This window comes from Scyliorhinus canicula, chromosome 10 (assembly GCF_902713615.1).
Source record: "Scyliorhinus canicula chromosome 10, sScyCan1.1, whole genome shotgun sequence".
NCBI classification, from domain to species: Eukaryota; Metazoa; Chordata; class Chondrichthyes; order Carcharhiniformes; family Scyliorhinidae; genus Scyliorhinus; species Scyliorhinus canicula.
The window spans coordinates 31,386,903-31,399,248 of NC_052155.1; the positions used below are offsets into that span (position 1 = coordinate 31,386,903).

Sequence of the window (12,346 nt, forward strand, 5' to 3'; positions counted from 1 at the left end):
TCACAACAGTCCTGCTGAAGTTCGACTGCCACTGCGACATTGAGGTGAATGAAGGCTTTGAACGGTACATCTTCCAGCAGAGGCTTCAGGGTAAGGATGAACCTTTTCACTCCGTCTTGACCCATCTCGGCATCCTAGCACAGTCATGTAACTATGACTCAATGGCTCCATGATCCAGGATCAGATCGTTTTCGGGGTCCATTCCAACTCCCTTCGGCAGCAGCTCCTTAAAATCAAACAGTTGACCCTCTCTGTCGCTATTGAGATGTGCGTTGCCCATGAGCATGCCAAGAATTGTTACTCCCACATCAGGGTGGCAGAAACTGCAAAGCTGGCCTCCCACGAGGCAGAAAGGGTGCAGGCCATTGCACAGATGCAGGGCCTGAGCATCGAGGAGAGTGGCCGTTTTGCGCGCTTTTCCCAGATCCATGCACATGCGCGCCACGACCGAGTGGACGACGAGACCGACAACCTGACTGCGCAGGTGCGTACATCGACCGACCGCACTGCGCATGCGCAATGGCACACGGAACGCGCTGATGTCAGAGTCATGACGTATCCGAATTGTGGCTCCACCCACTTAAAGCGGCAATGTCCGGCAAAAGGACTCCGATGCCTCCAGTGTGGCAATCTTGGCCACAACGCAGCCCTTTGCAGACCTGCTCCACCGATCTGCCAGCGATCCTGCCGGCCCACGCGACCACCGCGATGGCAGCGATCCCACCTATCCACATGCAGGCGGCTCCTGATCCACCTCTGCGGCGATCGACAAGAATTCGTCGCCCACCACAAAGACTGAATCTGTAGACTGAACTTTTGTAAATTTTGTGACTGAATTCATCGATTTAACCGTTGTAAATATTGCTTTGTTTGCCATGTATCTGCACTATCGACACCTTCCCATGTATATACGTTTGTTCAAGCACCGTTTGTATAATGTCAGGCATATATATATATATACGTATACATACCTCAGTATTTATTTAGCTAAAAATAAAAGAGGGGGATGTCATAATATCCACTCATTTATATAATGAGATGCAGACAGGCAGTGATTGACACATAGGATGACCAGTAAGCATACAACACAGTTCAGCCAATCACCAGACAGGACTCTACCACTATAAAGCCAAAGGGCACTAGGTTTCCCGCTCTCTCAGGACCCAGCTACTGACAGTCAGAGTCCATGAACTAGCAAGTGCAAACACCATGCGGTTGCTAGTAAGTCTGGTCAGGCTACTACTACGTCACCAGTCAGATCAGTATAGTGTCGACCCATAGCTGAATGTGTATAGCAGTTCTATAGTTGAATAAAACAGTGTTGGATCTTCTCCAGTGTTAGACGTCTGTTTCTAACTTCCCTGCATCAAGCGCAGTCCACATCGAACCAACCTGCCTAACACATCAACCTCCTCTGAAGAGACCCTCTGAAAAGAGATCCCTGTCAGGCAGCCTGCCAGAAAAGCAGTGCCAGTCAGGAAATCCTCCAGAAAACGCAGCTAGAGAGCAGACAGAGTCAGTGAAAAAAATGATGTTAATAATAATTGCTTATTGTCACAAGTAGGCTTCAATGAAGTTACTGTGAAAAGCCCCGAGTCGCCACATTCTGGCACTTGTTTGGGGAGGCTGGTACAGGAATTGAACCCGCACTGTTGGCATTGTTCTGCTTTACAAGCCAGCTGTTTAGCCCACTGTGCTAAACCAGCCCCAATGTTGTAACAGATCGGAAAGCACCATGTGTCAATTCGTGCAAAGAGAAACCAGGCAGCTGTTTTTAAAACCCTCAGACCTGAGAGCTGTAAGCCATTCATTAATTCCAACTAGAAGGCTGTGATTGAGAGTTTCCACACACACAGCTGTCAGCCTTGCTTCATTCATCTTCCTTCACGGAGTAAAATGCTCTAACTACAATGCTTATAAGCATCAACCACTTCAAAGAAAGCCAAGTGCTGTCAATTTCCAGCTGATCACTTCAAAAGGACTCCAGCGTGAAGGGGGTTGATTGGCAAGCACTTTCCAGGGCACAAACCTTGATCCCATCACCAGCGGGTGGCTGGAGCATCGGACACGATGCCTGGCGGCGATCCCAATTTCTCCCCGACGCTAGATTCTCCGCCGCGTTGGGAATTCCGCGACTGGCGATGGAGTCTCCAACCATAGGCAATTTTTCAGCCTGAGCATCAACCTGTCTGAAATGGATTCTTCTCGATTACATTAAATCTGCTGGCTTCTGCTTATGGATCCTCCTTCCAGTACATACATTGGCCCATGGCTTCTGGTTCCCCAGCATCACATTTAACGGGAACCCCAAAAATAGTCTGGGGAATCCCTCTAGGACAGGCATTTTCAAAGTCGGGGTCGCGACCTGTGGGTGAGTTGTGGGCGGGTATCGGAAGGGTCGCGGAGCCGCCCGTCGCAGCACACCCAATTGCGCAAATTCGCGGGCAACAGCCGCAGCAGCTGGCTTTTAACATTGCCGACTGTGAACGGCCTTCAAATTGGCCACAACCATATGAACACAATTGGTGCGCACCGATGAGAGGGCACGCCTGCACAGTGCGGTCGCATTATTTTAAATATGGTCGCAGCCATTTTGAAGGCCGTTCGCAGCCGGCATTATTAAAAGCTGGCTGCAGGGACTGTTGCTGCGCATTTGTGCAATCGGAGACACAGAAGATTTAAAAAAAAATTCTATATAATCTTCCTACTTGAAGGGAGTCACAAGAACATGTCACGCCCCCCTGAACGTCAACATCACGTGCTTTGGGCGCAATTGCGATTCCTCCATTTTGACAGCAGCAAACAAGGTAGGACAAAATGGTGGGTCGCAAAGGTCGGCTGGCGTGGGCCGCGAAGTTTGGCCAGCGTGGGTCGCAAAGGTCGGCCAGCATGGGTCACAAAGGTCAGCCGGCGTGGGTCCCGAAGGTCAGCCGGCGTGGGTCCCGAAGGTTTGCGGGTTGGTAAAAATGGGTCCCAGGAAAAAAATGTTTGAAAAGCACTGCTCCAGGAAGTTCCCAGGTAGGGGTTTACCCAGCAATTGCCCAGACGTGCTAACTTCCTCTGGACAGTTGCGCTAACCTGGGGACCATTCCACAGAAGCGATTTAAATTGTTACCTTCGAATGGTTCTGTGTCAGTTTTAACCTGATAATTACTCTGAAAGAAATAGAGGGAAAAAATGACTTCTAACCCTAGAATAGCTATTTTAAAACACCCAGACTCAGTCTCACACAGGACTCCCCCCAGCAGACTCATAGCCTCTCCCCCCCCCACCCCCCCCCCCAAAACTTAACCAGGTCCCGCTCCCCCTCAGGTCCATACCTCCACCCCCTTTCTGACCCTCCCAACACCACTGCCCCTGGCCAACTTCAGACTGAACCCCTTCCCCTCCCGGATGGATGCCTCCCTTCACAGACTGACATCACCCCCTTCCTGGACTGACCCTCCACCCTCCCAACTGACAACACCACTTCTTCACTGACATCCCCCCCTTCTCCTCCTCAAATGTCTGCCTCCCTCCCCACTCCCACCATCACCACCACCCAGACTGACCCCGTTTCCTTCTAGGACTGGTCTTGGTCCCCCCCTCCACTTCCCAGACTTTTACCCTCCCTCCCCTCTAGTTACTTCACAACAATGTTGCTGGGGACACCCTTTGCTGCTCCCACATCACCCATCCTGAGTGAGGAAGGTTGGGCAAGAAAGAGTCTTTGGATTGCCACTCTGAAGAAGTTACAGTCCAATTCTCCTGAACCACTCCATCAAATCCTCTACGTTATCATCCAGTAATTGTCTGTGCTATGTGAATGAAGTTGAATTTAAGGCAAAGATAAATAGATTTTTGGACAGTAAAGGAATTAAGGGTTATGGTGAGTGGGTAGGTAAGTGGAGCTGAGTCCACAAAAAGATAAGCCATGATCTTATTGAATGGCGGAGCAGGCTCGAGGGGCCAGATGGCCTACTCCTGCTCCTAGTTCTTATGAAGTTGGCACCCCATCTAAAATATTTTAATCATGTTGTCATTTCTCATATCTGCTGTCATTTGTCCCCAGAAGATTAATTTACTTTTAACAGTCATTTCCAGAAAAAATATTGGCAACGTCATGACTCCTGGCAACTCATGTAGTCATCATTATTTCTGGATCGTCAAATAAGTTGCGAAGCGTTAGTTATCACTACAGAGGTTGTACCTGGGATATGATTTAAAAATGTCAAGGGCTGGCAGTGAGAAACTCTTTCACTTGTCCAAAGTAACTTAATAGTGGAAGGTGAAAAGTTTTGAGGGCACAAAATTCATTTAGGTAAGCAGAATTAATCAGAATTAATAGCCTCTTACCACACAGCCCACATGACATGAGTTGACTGGAGGTTGGGCTTAGAGGGGTGCCTCTGACACCCAAAATCATTGAATGTGTGCGATTATAATGTCATTGGTGACAAAGGGTTGATGCCATACCAGGATACCAACATTGGCAAGGAATGTGCACGTATCCTTCTTTATTCACAGCTGAAACCACAAGCATTGGGAAGCAAGAAGGGCCCTGTTTTGAGGCTACCAACAAGGCCATTCACTTTACCATTGAGGTGCTTTTCACTTACTTATCAGGCAAAATCTGTGGGAGGATTCTGATGAGTTCCTGGAAGAATTTAGAGATCTTTGCTGATCACAGGAAAGCACAAAGTAACATTGCTTTGCATAGAAATGGGGGCAGTATTTGGAGTGCCATGTGTTCTGCAATATGGAAGTTCAGTGATTGACCAATGCAATGTGCCAGGTAGCTTGATGTGGACAAGGTCAAGTAGATTCTTGTTGGTTCTCTAACCCTAACCCTGCCATGGGCCCAGTCTGGCAGTCTTCAGTGCTTGGCCAGCTCAATCAGCGGTGGTGCGACCAAGCCATTCCTGGTGATGTATGTTAAAAGTACACCCAGAATATATTCTATGCCCTTGCTACAACTCAGTGCCTGGATAACACTGGATGATTGGTTTGAGAGGCTTATGACTGACTGTGCTGCAGTGGAAGATGAGACAATGACCAGCAGATATTCCATCATGGGCCTCTCTAGCAGTGCTGCCATGGAAGTATCGCCACTTACCACAGTGGAATGAATGGGCTCTAAACTTTATACAATGTGCTATGACACTGTATCAGACTCCTCCATACAGATAGCTATTGGAGGCTGTCTGTCAGGCATGCCACTGCAGCACACATCTCAGTGTGCATGTTCATCAACATTCAGCTGCAGTCTTCCCCAACTGGTTCCTCATGTACATTCCCTACAGCAGAACTGATGTTTTTTTCTTGTAACACATGAGTTAATCACTCATACTCATGTACAGATCCCACATTTGAACTAGCCTCTACCATTCGCACAGCGATTGCAGTCCCCATGCTCAAGGAGAAACACAAATGTATTTTGTGCCCTCAAAATTGTAATTGAGTCTCTATCCATCTCTGTCTCATGGGGCACGTGTTACATTTGCTATCTGCATTTAGGATTAATTTATTACTGGATAGTTTATGAGTCTCAGGTGCTACTCTTCAAGCTGATGTTGTAGGGCTCTGAGCACACTTGTTTTATATTTGCTCATTCCTTTCTTAGACTTGGGTCCTCTGGTCTCATGCAAAATAATGGGCAGCGAGACAATGGCTAACGGCTCTGGTCTATCGCAATCTCTTCCACGCCAGCACAGGTGGTGTCTCGCTATTAAAGATCCTCCTTAACTGTACTTTGCCATGTCTTCTTTGACCATCCCAGTCTTCTTCGTCCACCTTACAGCCACTCTGGCAGGGTCTATGTCTGGGAGGTGAAACATGTGTCCTGTCAGCCTTGGTCATCTGTCCATCATGATCTCCCAAAGTGCCAATGACCCAGTCCTCTGCAATATGTCTCGTTGGTGCTGCCTTTCCATGGGATGCCCAGAATCTTACTGGCAGCGCTGGTTTAAAGACTGTTCTTTCTGCAGTCAGTTCAGGCTGAGGGAGGTTCAAGTCCAGCACCACCTGAAAGAAGAGGAGGCTTTTTAAAACCTCTTTGAAATCCTCAGGTGAAGTATTCTAATATTTTCTTGGTGAGTCAGAGAGCCAGTCTGGTGGAGGTCATCCAACTGAAAGTGACTCCCCAAAGAGAAGTCTATAGCCTGCATGTTTTGATTGGAGACAACCATTAGTAGATTCAAACCAACTGTGATTTTAACACTTTGTGACCTTGGAAGATCGTGAGCTACAAAGACCGCTATCTCAGCAGCAAAGAACTATCTCACGCCCTTTTAATCCCTGCTATTTTCAATTGTTTCCCTACTCCCACCATGTGTCTGTCTTGTGTATGTCTGGGTGAAGGGTGCCATGGGGTTTGGAGAATAATTCGATGAGCAGACAACTTCTATTTTTGCCATTTTAAATTTATCTTTTACTCTTATAAGTAAACAGTTATGTTAATATTTTACTTGCAAATCTGGTGCCTGTAACCCATAGGAGCAGTCAAGGGTCAAAGATCTCAGGAAAATACACAAATTATTGATTAATTCACTTATGTTGGGACTCGGGGTCTGTGGTGCTGTAATTAACCGTGCACTTGCCCAAGGTGTTGTAACAGAATAACTAGCTCAGTTGCCATGTAATAATTATGAAAGACTATTTAATAAATTAAAGAACAAACAGGACTACAATACTTGAAAACAATTAAGTATATGAATCACGAAACACAGTTTTTTTTAGAATGTGCCCCTTGTTCCAAAATATATCTACAATTTCTCATAAGACTTCCCATTTCACCAAAACAACATCCAAATTAAATAAATCTAAAAGTCAAATCCATCTTATAGTTACTACAAAATTTAGAGTTGGTCATCAAGTCTTGGAAGCGTTTTTTCCTTGTACAGTGGAGATAATTAAACTGCATTGACAAAGTTTCTACACCGCCTTAATGCTAAGACTTCAATGCGGGCTTAGCCTTCTGGCTGTGAGTTGTGGACTGGTTTCTCAGGCCTCTCTGCTTCTGAGGCAATTATGCCTCAATTGCCAATTATACAATTTTCCTCTTTGATTATTAATTTTGTTTATTTGGCTGTCTGCCTCTCTCAAATTCCTTGACTCCAGAAATTAGCATGCATATACCTGCACTGATCTCTCAGTTGTCCAAGTAAGCTGGTTCTACTAATAGGGTGTTTTACATCTGATTCTGTCTGTTGTTGGGCAGATTTCATTCTATCATACCTTGTTAAATTCATTTTACTGCTGTTACTAGGCAGATCCATGACAATCTCCATATCCCTCGATGTCATCATTCTCCAGAAATCCCTCGTATTTTACTTTGAACATGCTCAATGATGGAGCTTCCACAAGTCTCTGGGATAGAGAATTCCAAAGATTCACCACTCGCTGATGACATTCCTCATTACCTCAGCCTTAATGGCCTGCCCCTTCCCTGAGGAAAAAAAACAGAAAAATCACAAGCATAAATCACATTAATTTGAGGTTTATTGTTCTATACTCCAGGGACACAGACTCAATACAGAATTGCACTTGGACAAACTCAGCTATAGGCATACCCACTCCAAACTATTTCTTGGTTTTAGACTCACGAGCCAGAGGAACTATCTTATCTGCAACCACCATATGCCCCCTTCCAGAATTTTGTATATTTCAATGAGGTCACCTCTCAATCTTCAGATGACAGACCAGTCTCCTAAATCTCTTATGGAGGCCCAATTAGTTAAGTAATGGTGGCTTATTTAAGGTCAAAGAAAATGACCGCTACAGTGGCATACACAAGTCTCCATTGGGACTACCAGGACACCATTGCCTGTCCAGGCCGGTTTCTATATAGTCTCATAATAAACCCCAGCTGGGCAGGCTTCCACCCACTAATTGGAGCTTGTAATCCACAAGTCCCACGAGGAGATTGATTAAGGTGATGTAACAACCGTGAGGTTTATTACATCTCTCCTCTTAAAACAATCCCACCATCCCAGAGGTTAATCGGGCGAACTCCCATAGCATCCCTCTCGCACGTATCACAGAAGAGAGCATAATCCCTTCAGTGCATAAGGAGGCCATTCAGCCCATCGACTCTGCACTGGACCACTCCCCCACCCTATTCTTATAACCCCACGTAACATGCACATCTTTGGACTGTGGGAGGAAGCTGGAGGAAACCCACGCAAACAATGTGCAAACTCCACTCAGACAGTCACCCAAGTCTGGAATTGAACCCAGGTCCCTGGTGCTGTGAGACAGCAGTGCTAACCACTGTGTCATCATGCCTACCGAAATATGTCAGTATCTGGCAAAGGCTTCAGCATGGGACTGCTCAACAGATTGAAAGTAGGCGACCCTTCATGAAGAACAAACGGGTTTCTGGGTGGCAGTTCATGTTGCCAGCACATCTTTACACTCATTCCTTTCACCTTTCTCCTGACACGTGTTCTCCAGTGTTTTCTTTGCTGGTGAAATTCCTCCTGTCAATATTTTATCAGCATGGAATGTGCGATTTGTACTCCTAAGAATTTCGCTGCCTTGCTTGTTTTCTCTCCCAGCCTATTTTTCTCATCTTTTGTGCCTTTCCTTTATGTTTGCCTCTGTCTCTATATCCCTCTGTATCTATGTTGTTCTTCCTGCAGTGTCTCTGTTGAGTGTGAAAACATTGCCTGTTCCACAACTTGAGCACTCAATACGTGTTGACACTTTAGCACAATATTAAAGAAGTGTTATTGGAGGTGCTATCGTTCAAATGAGATGTGAAATCAATACTCTGTCTACCTGAAGTATTCTTGTAGCTGGACCAACAATAAAACAACTAAGAAGTTAAAAAGTACTGGCAGTGCAAAAAATACACTTAACTCAATGATTTCATGCGGTGTTTATGCTCCACATGAGTCTCCTCTTACCCGTCTTCATTTAACTCCAACAGCATAACCTCCGATGCTGTTCGAGGCTCTAATTATCTTGCTTCACCTTTAATGCGTCTATGCTATTCACCTGGAGTTCGCTCTGGGACTGGTTTAATTCAGTTGGCCGGGCAGCTGGTTTGTGACACAGAGTGAGGATCCGAGATGGGTTCAATCCCTGCACCAGCTGAGGTACTTCATGAAGACCCTGGCTTCTCAACTGTTCCCCTCACCTGAGGTGTGGTGACCCTCATGTTACATCACCACCAGTCAACCCTCCCCCTCAAAGGGCAAAGCAGTCTATGGCCATCCAGGACTATGGCGGCTTTATATTTTACTCTCTGGGTAAATTGGGATTTATCAGTCACTGCTATATTTCGAGACTCCAGTCCCACAAGTGGAAACTTTTCTGTATCTACTTTGTCAAACCTTTTCATAACATTATCCAGTCAAAACACAGCTATAACTTTCATGAAAGAAAAATAGGCTGAGTCTTTTTAATATTTATTGATAGGTATAACTTTTCTGTACTGGTATCATGCCTGTAAACCACTTTTTGCACCTTCTTCAGTGTCTCTATTTAAAAAAAAAAAATAATGACCAGGAGCTGGATTCTCCATTCTGGAGACTAAGTCCCCATGCTGGTGTGAAAACGGTGGTGTTTTACGCCAGGAAAGCTGGCGTAAAATGGCCACCGATTCACCGTTTTGCTGGGGGCTAGCAGGGAGGCTGCATAGAGCTCGCAGCTCTAGCTGCCGATATGGCCCCCAGCACATCCGGTTCAGAGGCCGCGCATGCACACGGCAGCGGCCTGCAGTCGTGCTCTATGGCCGACTCAGCCCGCTGACCTGGATCGCCAAAGTAGTGACCCCCTCTGACGGCTCATGCGCCCCGGACCACCCGCCCACAGTGCCCCCAGCCCCGAATGAAGCCCCCCTCCCACCGATCGGCCCTCCCACAACTGTGCTGGTCCTGGACTGCATCCGCAGCCGCCATGCTGAGTTCACGAACAGTGTGAGATCACATAACCAATGCCGTTGGGATCTTGGCCGGTCGGGGATGGAGCATCGGAGAGCGGGCCTCAGGCAATGGCCTGAAGCGGTGGATAATCGGCGCGGCATACCCCTAGACTACGCCGCTTTTCATGGGGCGGAGAAGTCAAAAACCGTCGCCGCTCCCGATTTTAGCGCCAAAATAGATTCTCTGCCCTGTCGCCGAACGTAATTCTGGCATTGGGAAGTGGAGAAACCAGCTTCAGCACTGTCATTAATCTCATTGCTTTTTGCAGGACATTGCAATGTTGAATTTGCGGACATAATTATTGTTTTTAGATTAGGTATTTACGGGATGTGGGTCTTGTTGGCTTGGCCAACATTTATTGCTCACCCAGAGTTGCCCTTGAGAAGGGGTGACTGAGTTGTCTTCCTGAATCACCGCAGTCTCTAGGGTGTGGAGGGAGTGAATGTTTGTTGAAGGAGTTGCAATCAAGCAGGCTACTTCGTCCTGGATGGTGTCGCACTTCCTGAGTGTGTTGGAGCTGCACTCATCTAGGCAGGTGGAAAGTATTGCATCACATCTGAGCCTTGTAGATGGTGGACAGGCTTTGGGAAGTCAGGAGATGAATTACTTGCCACAGGATTCCTAGCCTTGAACCTGCACTTTTAGCCACAGTATTTATGTAACGAGTCTAGTTCAGTTATTGGTCAATAGTAACCTCCAGGATGTTGCTAGCGCAGAATTTAGCAGTGGTAATGCCATGAATATCAAGGGGTGATGGTGAGATCCTCTCTTGTTGGAGATGGTCATTGCCAGGCACTTGTGTGGCGTGAATGTTACTTGCCACTTGCCAGCCCAAGCTTGGTTATTGTCCAGGACTTATTGCATTTTGGCATGGACTGTTTCAGTCTCTGACGACTTGTGAATGGTGCTGAACACATTGTGCAATCACCTGCGAACGCCACCACTTCTGACTGATGGATGGAAGATCATTGATCAGGCAACTGAAGATGATTGGGTCGAGGACGCTGCATTGAGGAACTTCTGTAGTGATTTCACTTATTTTTGAAATAATTTATTGTATTTGTAGAAATTTGTCATTTCTTGTAGGAATAGCTTAGTGTTTTATACAAACTCTTTCCACCTGTGTCACCTTTTTATCTATCCATCTGTCTGCCTGTCGTCCAGCGATGTGTTTCATTCTGTTTGTGCTCACCTTTTATTTGTCCATTTCGATCTGATTCTGCACCTCTCAACTTTTACTTTCTTCTTTAGTTCTGTACTTTTCTCTTCTTTTGTCCTCTGCATTCCCCTGTTTTCTGTTTTAGAAAAGACATAAGAACATATGGCACTTCAACAGCATTTCTCATAACTGAGATAGAAGAATGGTGAAAAGGCTAAAGAAACGGCAAACAAAGGTTCCTGCTACACCTCATGCAGCAGATAGGAAGAAGCCCTGAAGAAATTACTGGTGATCGTGGGCAGTAACTGATGTAACACAAACTGAGCCCTTTAGACACTCTGACCATTGGTGTCTACTCATTATAAGGTAACCAGGATTTTCTGGTCACTGGGAAAATTATAGGCCTTACGTCAGTGGCAGAGAAATTATTGTCGAAGATTCTTAGGGTCAGGATTTACTCACATTTGGAAACAAGTGGACTTATTAGCGATAAGCAGCATGGTTTTGTGAAGGGGGGGCCGTGCCTCACTAACTTGATCGATTTTGAGGAAGTGACAAAGATGGAAGGGCAGTGGATGTTGTCTACATGGACTTCAGTAAAGCTTTTGACACGGGTCCTCTTGGCACAGGATCAGAGGTGAGCTGGCAAGATGGATTCAGAATTGGCTTAGTCGTACAAGACAGAAGGTAGCGATGGAAGAGTGTTTTCCTGAAGGAAAGGCTGTGATTAGTGGTGTTCCGCAAGGATCTCTGCTGGGACCAAGTTGTTTGTAGTATATCTAAATGATTTGGAGGGAAATGTAGCTGGTCTGATGTGTAAGTTTGTGGAATACAATGGTGCAGTGGTTAACACTGTTGCCTCACAGTGCCGAGGACGTGTGTTCGATCCCAGCCCCGGGTAACTGTCCATGTAGAGTTTGCACATTCTCCCCTTGTCTGCGTGGGTCTCATCCCACAACCTTCTTAAAACAAGATGTAGGTAGTCCAACTGGGGAAGGCGCTGTACTGGACCTGGTATTGGGGAATGAGCTCAGCCAGGTGGTAGAAGTTTCAGCAGGGGAGCATTTCGGGAACAGTGACCACAATGCAGTAAGTTTTAAAGTGCTGGTGGACAAGGATAAGAGTGGTCCTGGGGTGAATATGCTACATTGGGGGAAGGCTAATTATAACAATATTAGGTGGGAACAGAAGAACATAGATTGGGGGCGGATGTTTGAGGGTAAATCAACATCTGACATGTGGGAGGCTTTCAAATGTCAGTTGAAAGGAATTCAGGACC

The 12,346-nt window shown here is 46.3% G+C and overlaps 1 protein-coding gene and 1 long non-coding RNA gene across 2 annotated transcripts in view; one reads left to right on the forward strand and one right to left on the reverse strand.

Annotated features, from left to right (window-relative positions):
* The window catches only part of adgrb1a (adhesion G protein-coupled receptor B1a), an 846,604-nt gene that overhangs the window by 16,624 nt on the left and 817,634 nt on the right, over positions 1-12,346 (forward strand). The window lies entirely within an intron of this gene.
* LOC119972297 overlaps positions 6,621-12,346 on the reverse strand; it is a 53,344-nt gene continuing 47,618 nt past the window's right edge. The window contains exons 2-3 of the long non-coding RNA XR_005462029.1: positions 11,101-11,203; positions 6,621-7,426 (exon numbers count right to left, since the gene is read on the reverse strand). This is a non-coding gene — a long non-coding RNA (uncharacterized LOC119972297). The remainder of the gene's footprint in view (positions 7,427-11,100; positions 11,204-12,346) is intronic.